General features: G+C 28.9%; 1 long non-coding RNA gene across 3 annotated transcripts; it reads left to right on the forward strand.

Moving 5' to 3' along the window:
* Positions 1-851: 851 nt before the first annotated feature.
* Positions 852-1979, forward strand: LOC103838160. 3 transcript variants are annotated; one of them, XR_004451166.1, is made up of 4 exons: positions 852-1061; positions 1398-1538; positions 1618-1673; positions 1752-1979. It is a non-coding gene; the product is annotated as an uncharacterized LOC103838160 (long non-coding RNA). The 3 variants fall into 3 exon arrangements; XR_627069.3 differs by having other exon boundaries at positions 1393-1538; positions 1618-1979; XR_627068.3 differs by having other exon boundaries at positions 855-1061; positions 1618-1979.
* Positions 1980-8304: the final 6325 nt, after the last annotated feature.

The following is an 8304-nucleotide window of genomic DNA, read 5'->3' on the forward strand; positions in this document are numbered from 1 at the left end:
TGTTTACATTTACATAAAGTAATACTACTAGCTAGTTTTGTTTTTTTTTAGTGAAGATAGCATTTGGTTAGTTAAAGTTAATCTACAACCATTAATATTATTAATCTATTACTACTATTATCAAGGCGTTATATGGTAAGTGTGGGGATGTGGTGTTTGAGGCAAACCCATAAAACACTGAAAAAGGTGATATCTTCTTAAAATATTTTCAATGGCACACAAAAATTATCTTTATATTTTACTCTAAGATACAATGAATCTATTTATAAAGTTGAATTTACTTTAATAATTCACTTTACAATAGAATTACTCTATAATATAGTGAAATATAAAGTAATATTGTATTTTTGCTCCAAATATAAAATAAAAAAATAATATTACTCTATAGAATTATTCTATTTTAAAGTAAAATATAAAAAAGAATGTATACGAGAGATGATCTTAACAATATGCTCAAACGATCTAGTTCACTTTTGTGTCAATTCTCTTACAACCCCCAGTTATTGTTCACGTAGCACTTTTTTGCAAGGTTATACGGGAATCAACAAAAAGGTTGGGTCCTTCATTTAATAATTTAAAATACCACGAAATTTGGCATAATTTAACTTAAAATAAAATGCACGCTCCGTTTGTTTTTAGTATATTTTCACACATTAAAATGTTGGGAAAATTGTTTTTTTAGAGCAAAAAAATATAAACATTGTCCTAATAGAATAATCCCAACCTACAATTGTCTCATTAAGCTAATAATTTTGAAAATCCCAGTTTAGTCCTTCGAAATACAATTTTAAAACTAACTGTAATACATTAAATTAATATAATATACAGAACCAATTAATTTTTTTTTTTTAAATCCCCAAATCAAAACCCCTAACCCTAATTATTTCAGTCTCATTCTCTAGGCCTCTCTAATTCTGGTGGCGACAAAGTCAACAGGTCTCTATTGGTGGGGAGAAGAAGATACCGACTCAAATCTCGTCTTCTCCGGCGTAAATCTCTTCTTCTCCGGCTTAGTATCTTCTTCTCCGGCTTAATCTCTTATTCTCTCATGTAAAACGAAGGTAACATCGACACTTCTCATTCCTATTTTGTTTTAAATCTTCTTTGCATGTTCTTTAATCGATAATAGTTCTGTGAAAAGCAAATAGATTAGTGCTTCGGTATATGTTTTTGTGTTCTTGTCAATCGATTTAATAACACACCAGTTTGTTATATGTGTTTGTGTTCTGTTCTTATCAATTTGTGATTACCATAAGAACCTACAGTTAATCTATGTTACATGTGTATGTAATCTTATCAATTTGCTTTACCATACGGGTTTGTCAATCGATATTTTGAAGAGATTGGTTAGTTTTGATTTCGTGTCATTGTTGTTGATGTTGGTATCGCCAGCGCAGACACTAGAAGATATGTAATTTGGCACTAATCCTGGTACTATCGGGTTAATGGGTCAGTTCACCAAACCGTTGGATCATCTGAGTTTGTACTTATGAAGATAAGGAAGGAGATTGGATGCTCGTTGGTGATGTTCCATGGAGGTAAAAGAACTAAAAACCATCTCTTAATGTCTGATGAATGATTTACAATGATCTAATCTGGGTTTTGTATATATCTTAGAATGCTCATCACCTCGGTTAAAAGGATTCGTGTGATGAAAACGTCTGAAGCTAATGGTCTAGACTATCTTGTCTTGACTTATGATATTGTTTGTTGAAACATATAATGAAAAAATCTTAGTGTATAATATGCAGGATACTTGTGAAGCAAGTAAAAGGAAGAAACAGAAGCTAGGTTGATCTTATTCAGTTTGTGATGTTTCTTTGGTTCTTCTAATGTTCTTTAAGGGTTTTTTTTGGCTTGATGTCTTTTGTTTTACTGTTGCTATTACTATGGAAGAGAATGCTCTTTATTTGTTTTACTACACTGTAAATATTTGAAGCTTGTCTAATATCATTTTGTGGGTTTAGTTTATGAGTTCACTAACTGATCCAAGAAACAGCTCCACATGACATCAAATGTGTTAACATATTACTTTAGTGCTTGACGTTTCAATCTCATGGGATTCTGAGGACATTCGAAATTAATGATATAGGCCCCGAACACTAAATCATATTTTACATATATCATCCTGAGCACGAAGAAGAATCTGATGGAAGATTCATACAAACAGACAAGAGTTAGGTAGATAGATTGTACCAACCATATGAAAAAGCTCCTAACTTTGTGAAAAATCAAAGGAAAATTTAGGTATTTTGAGAAGAAAGGCTAATAAGTGTTTTTTTTCCAAAAAAATGGCTAGTAAGTGATCTTTTATTAACAAATTCGATTTTTCAAAAATGGTAACAGAATATTTCCACATATTTTTTGTTTTTTTTAAAAAAAAAATCGGTTTTCAAAATAGGAAATTGAATATTTCCAAATATTTTTTTCCTTATTTTTCGGAACAGATTATTCTTATCCGTAGAATACAGTTAATCTGTAGAAATCGGTTTCTACATATTTTTTAGAATTTTTGTAATGTGTAGATTTTGATTTCTACATGTTTTAAATTTACAGTAAATCTGTAGAATTCGGTTTATACTTGTTTTAGATTTATAGTAAATATGTAGAAGTTGGTTTCTACATGTTTTAGATCGATAGGTTAAGCGCGGAATGTGTATTCTAAATATTTTTAGAAAACTCTTATTTACGTAGATCATGTATTCTAAACGTTGTAGATTCAATGAAAAAAGTAGATTTTGTTTTCTACTTTGTAGAATGTCAATTCTACTTTATTTAGAACATAATTTGAAATTATGATTTAAACATTTCTAAAAATGAAAAAGAATACCACTAAGTTTATATAGGTATTTTATTAGTAGTTACTATTTTTCCAAATTTTTTTTGTTTGTAAAACTATTTATTTAATTTATTTTCAGAAATATTAAAGGATATTATAGGCAAAAATGGTACAAATATGAGATTAGTCTAAATGGACATAGTTTCTATTTTTTTGCTCTAAAAAAACAATTTTCCCTAAAATGTTTTGCGTTTTTATTTTTTGGCTATTGAAATAGAAAAAAAAAACAATCAGTAAGATGCATTTCCCTTACAGCAACGTATTACAAATTACGGAAACAGTCGAGCAATTTGACAAATAGACTTTTTTTATCCAAAACAAATAAATATACAGCGGAAAGAAAAGGAATGACATAAAAGTAAAATTCAGAAAAACAAACAAGGAACACGTTGACGAGCGGCTTTGACATTTGGTTTTCTGCAAACCATCCCAGTGGTTAACCCGTACAACCGACAACTAAAGACACTTCTTCCACTTACTTCTCAAGTTAATAATTTTAATACATTTGATTGTTTACAAAAAGTCGCTCTTTCTAAATGAATAGTAATAAACATTACCACAATTTACTAATTTAGAATATCAAAATACTTGATAAATCAAAATAAATAAACAAATAAAATACACGTTATAATGACACCAATGCTACGAATTACAAACATCTGCCTAACTGAAAACGTCTACTTGTTTATGGTTGAAAAGAAACAACGTAGCATACTTCGCTGGCAAACGGTAAGAAAATTAGATGTGCTTTAACCATCAATGTAATGGAAAATGTAATCTTAAAAAATCCACCGACAATTTAGATTACTAATAGCGGTTTCGTTTTTCTTGATTGGGGCCATTGGGCTATGGCCTGCCTGTAATAAATGTATTTTTGGTGATATGTGAACTCACGCTCGGTATACAATAACTAGTTTGGAAACATATTACATCTCTGTTTTTGTTTCTACTTGTGATCAATATTTATAGAATTGTATAATCTAAACCAATTCCATCTGAACTAAACTATTTTATATTTTGATAGGTCCAATAGATTCCTTTCCAACCGGTATAAATGTTTAACATTCCTATATCTAGTTTAAAAAAAAAAAACATTCCTATATCTAAGAAAACAAACTAAATAAGTATATATTCGTTAAAAATTGTAATCTAATATAAACCATATACCATCAGTTTATTTTTTTTTGCTTCCAGTACCTTTGCTTCTTCTTTCTTTCTTTCTTTCTTTCTTTCTTTACAATAACTTATATCTTATATCAAGTTTTGTCCGAGACTATAGTTGTTTGGAGAGAAAGCCACCTAGTCGACCGAATTTGTAACCATAGTCATTAAGTTTTTGTGCAATCCGGTTTTAGTATTATTTGTCTAAACTGAACAACAACAAAATAAATCTAAAACTTAAACTAATCACCCCTATAACTTTATAACGTGGTCATTACTACTACAAGAAGAAAAAGAAAAAGTTGGAAATGGGGTCAAAAAGGACAAGCTTCCTTGTCAGATGGCTTTATTCCAACCGCAATCAACGGTCTCCCGCCGAATATTTATATTTATAACTTTTTCTCTGTTGCTCAAAAAAAAAAACTTTTTCTCTTTTTTTCTTTCTTTCTACTAACTAATTCACTTTATCACAAATGTTATGATCTATCTCTCTTTTATTCTTTTTACTATTTTATATTGTGAATTTTTTATAAATCAAATTTCTGGAGGTTTGCTTTTTCTTTTGTCCGTATATCATCTTATCTTTTATTTAATCAACATTAACTTTTCTTATTTATAAATTAAAATGATTTGATATGGGCTAATAATACTTAAAATCATTTTCACCACGATTTGAAAAGTAAACTGGCACGTACGCAGAGGTCAAAGAGGCAAAAGCTCCAGTTTGACCAACTGTCGCAGGTTGAGTCACGGCCACGGCAACGCTCCATTCAGGCGATCGTTTCGGTTATGGGTCACACTTTTTAGTACTTAATCAACAGAAAGTAATGACTGGATAGTTAAAATAAAATCAATTAAAGGACCTCTTTAAGGAGTTCGTATATTGTGGAAAACTTAACATTCCCTTAAACGAAGAACCTTAAAATCATTAAAAAGAAAATGACAGAAACAATATTATTTTGAAATTATTCTTTTAATTCTCTACTTTTAGGTTTTGTTTTTTGAAATATATCAGTAAGTAAGAACTTATTCATGTACATCAAGCAGTGATAAGTGATAACCTCGTGATAAACATTGATTTAGAGGAAAACATAAATCCGTCGTGTTGCCTTAAAAAAAAAGAAACATAATCCCGTCTGTGTTGAATGCAATTCCTCTATTTACCTTAACACATAATTTCTCTAGATCTAAAATTATTATATATAATATTAATTTCGAACCATGGATTTTTTAACATAATAACCAGGATCATTTCCAATTGGGCTTACAAATTATAGTTGATGAAATTCTTCTAATGAGACAAGTTATTGTTGTTTGGTCATATGAAAATAAAATCATATTTAGATTTCATTACAAAAAACAAAGCTAGACTAATCGTTGGTCATATGAACTTAGTTTTTAATCTATATATCCCAGTCAATTAAAAAGGAAGAAGAAGTTATTATTCGTGTAGCATCAGCTTGATCTGATAGTCGTTTGATGCATTTGATTCAAAAAAAAATTCTTTATGTGGAAATTTATTTGGTTAAGAAAGTTGACCGAGAGAGTTTACAATGGATCAAATCCTAAAATGGACCACAAGGGGTCAAAAAAATCTAAAATGACCCACTCATAATTTCTATTTATTTTCAGTTAAAATTTAAATATTAAACAAAAGTAAATAACTGAAAAACCAGAAGACATTAACTTATTTACAACCCGTGCCACTATTATCCTACCCAAAATCCGACCCATTTTCTGACCCAGAATCCGACCCATTTGTAACCTTACATCCCCAAATCAAAACACAATCTCCTTCACCTCCCACAATCCAATTTTGTTGTTCTTGTTTTTAACCCAGAATATATTATTGTTTTCTTGTTCTTATCCCAAATCGATCGACCTATTATCATCCTTGATCGATTTACTCTTATCTGAATCGAATTTCATCTTCGTTGTAAAAAATTCGCGTCAAAGAAGAACACAGAGTATTAATAGTATAACTAGTACAACTCAAACTAGTACAACTAGTACAACTCAAACCAGTACATCTAGTATAACTAGAGTGAGTATAACCACTATGACTAGTACAACTAGAACGCATATAACTAGTATAACTTTGCAATTAGTATAGTGATATTTGGTTTTTGTTTTCAGCTTATTAATAATGTTATAGAAGATGATGATGCAGAACCAATGAAAAATTGGTACAATCCTCCCACCTATATGTGTTAAAATATCTTAATAGTTTGTTTTCTATAATATTTAATTTTGATAATGAATTTGTTTTACTAGTTGTACTATTTAGGAAAAAAATCATCTTCATTCTTTTTGCTCTCGAAGCCGAAGAAGGTAGTTGCAAAGCCAGAAAAATTATATTAGGTTAAGATGTGTTTTGTAATAGCCTATAATACAGCTAGAAGGAGTATAACATGTATATTAGTAAAACTGAAACGCGTATAACCAGTACAACTCTCCAACTAATATGGTTATATTTTGTTTTAAAAGAGTATAATGCAAAGATGATGTAGAAGATTTAAAAGAGTATAATGCAAAGATGATGTAGAAGCCCTCACGGGTTTGAAAATGATGGATAGGCTTCATGTTTGGTGTTTGTACTATGACAATAGTGTGGGAACCGAAATTTCCACCGGTGGCGTCTGCACTCGCCGTTGATTTTACCGGAGAAGACGCAATCGCCTTCTTCGTCGCTGTGATAGAGAGAGGCGGAGAGATTGTTTTATTTTTTATTAGGGTTACGGGAATTAGGGGTACAATTTTCCCTTTAGATTGTTTTTTTTATTCTTTCCCCATTTAAACAAACTGATTTCCATTTTTTTTAAATACAATTAATCATTTATAATGGGATTAGTTTAAGGTTAATTTTGGTATTATGAAGAAAATTATACTATAGGGACAACTTTAGATTGAATTTATACCATAGGGACAACCATTCTGTTTTTTTATTCTGTTTTGGCAATTTTCCCAATAAAATTTCTATAATTAAGAAGTTGAACCAGTAGTACCAATATTACATGTCTAGTATATGAATATATTTTTAATTATATGAGTTGTACTAGTAGTAAACGTTTAATATATAATGAAAAGTTATTAAAAATAACTAGTAAATAATATTAAGTCAAATATATTGCAAGAAAATATATTAATGAAAATAATACAGAAAATTATTTTTACTTTTAAAAAAAGATATCAAATATATTCATAGCATAATTTTAATCTATAATTACATATTTAAATGGGATGATATATTTAAGTTACAACATGATGCATATTTAAAATAATACTAAATAAAATAACAAGTAGTTGTACCAGTTTTCTAGTTGTACCGACTGTATATAGTTGTACTAGTTTTTGAGTTGTACCAGTTTGTGCATAGTTGTATTTTGGCAGTGAAATCATAAAATATTAGTTGTACCACATAATAAATACATTTACCTCAGTTGTACCACTTATTTATGTTTACATGTCTTTGCCCGGTTACAATGAAATCATCAATTTTGTAAAACGACATTTCATGTATGTTTTCCAAAACTTATGTGGACGAACAAGTTAACAAACATTAAAAGTATAAGGTAGATCATGCAAACTTATGGAATTGTGTAATAATTTTTATATTTTTTTCTAAAACTTCAATTTAAATTAAGAGAAACTTTATGAGTACATACCAACTGGGATATATGATTGTTTTTCTCATATGAAATACCAAATTGGTTTTGTTAATTTCTGAAACGTCGAAGTTGTACTAGTTATACCAGTAATACTAGTCTAATATATAATAAAAATTATATATATATATATATTGGTTATATGTCTAGTTATAAGGATTGTACCAATATTTTCACATCATAGCTTTGTAAAATATGTTTGATGTTTGATTATCATAAAAATATGGCTAACATAGTTAATAACCTTAAAAGTATAAATATATAATATAAAATTAAGTGTGTAATACAATAATATAACAAAAAATTGAAAAATCTTAAACGAATTAGAAGACATTTTTGTCATCATATACCAATTAGAATATTTATTTGTTAATTTCATGTGTAAATTATAATATTTTTATACTAATTATATAATTTTTTAAAATGTTTAGTTGTACGAGTTATACTAGTTTTACCAACTCGAATGAGAGAATGAGATAAGAAAGATTGTGTGGATGTGAGTGGCTGAGATTAAAAAAAGAGAAGGAGGGAGAATGAGACGTGTTAAATTGTATGGCCAAGATTAAAACGTAGATGTTATGATCCAATGGCCCATATTACTCTTTCATTAATGGCAAAATCGTCATTTCTCTTTAATTG

Source organism: Brassica rapa, chromosome A09 (assembly GCF_000309985.2).
Source record: "Brassica rapa cultivar Chiifu-401-42 chromosome A09, CAAS_Brap_v3.01, whole genome shotgun sequence".
In the NCBI taxonomy this organism is placed as follows: Eukaryota; Viridiplantae; Streptophyta; class Magnoliopsida; order Brassicales; family Brassicaceae; genus Brassica; species Brassica rapa.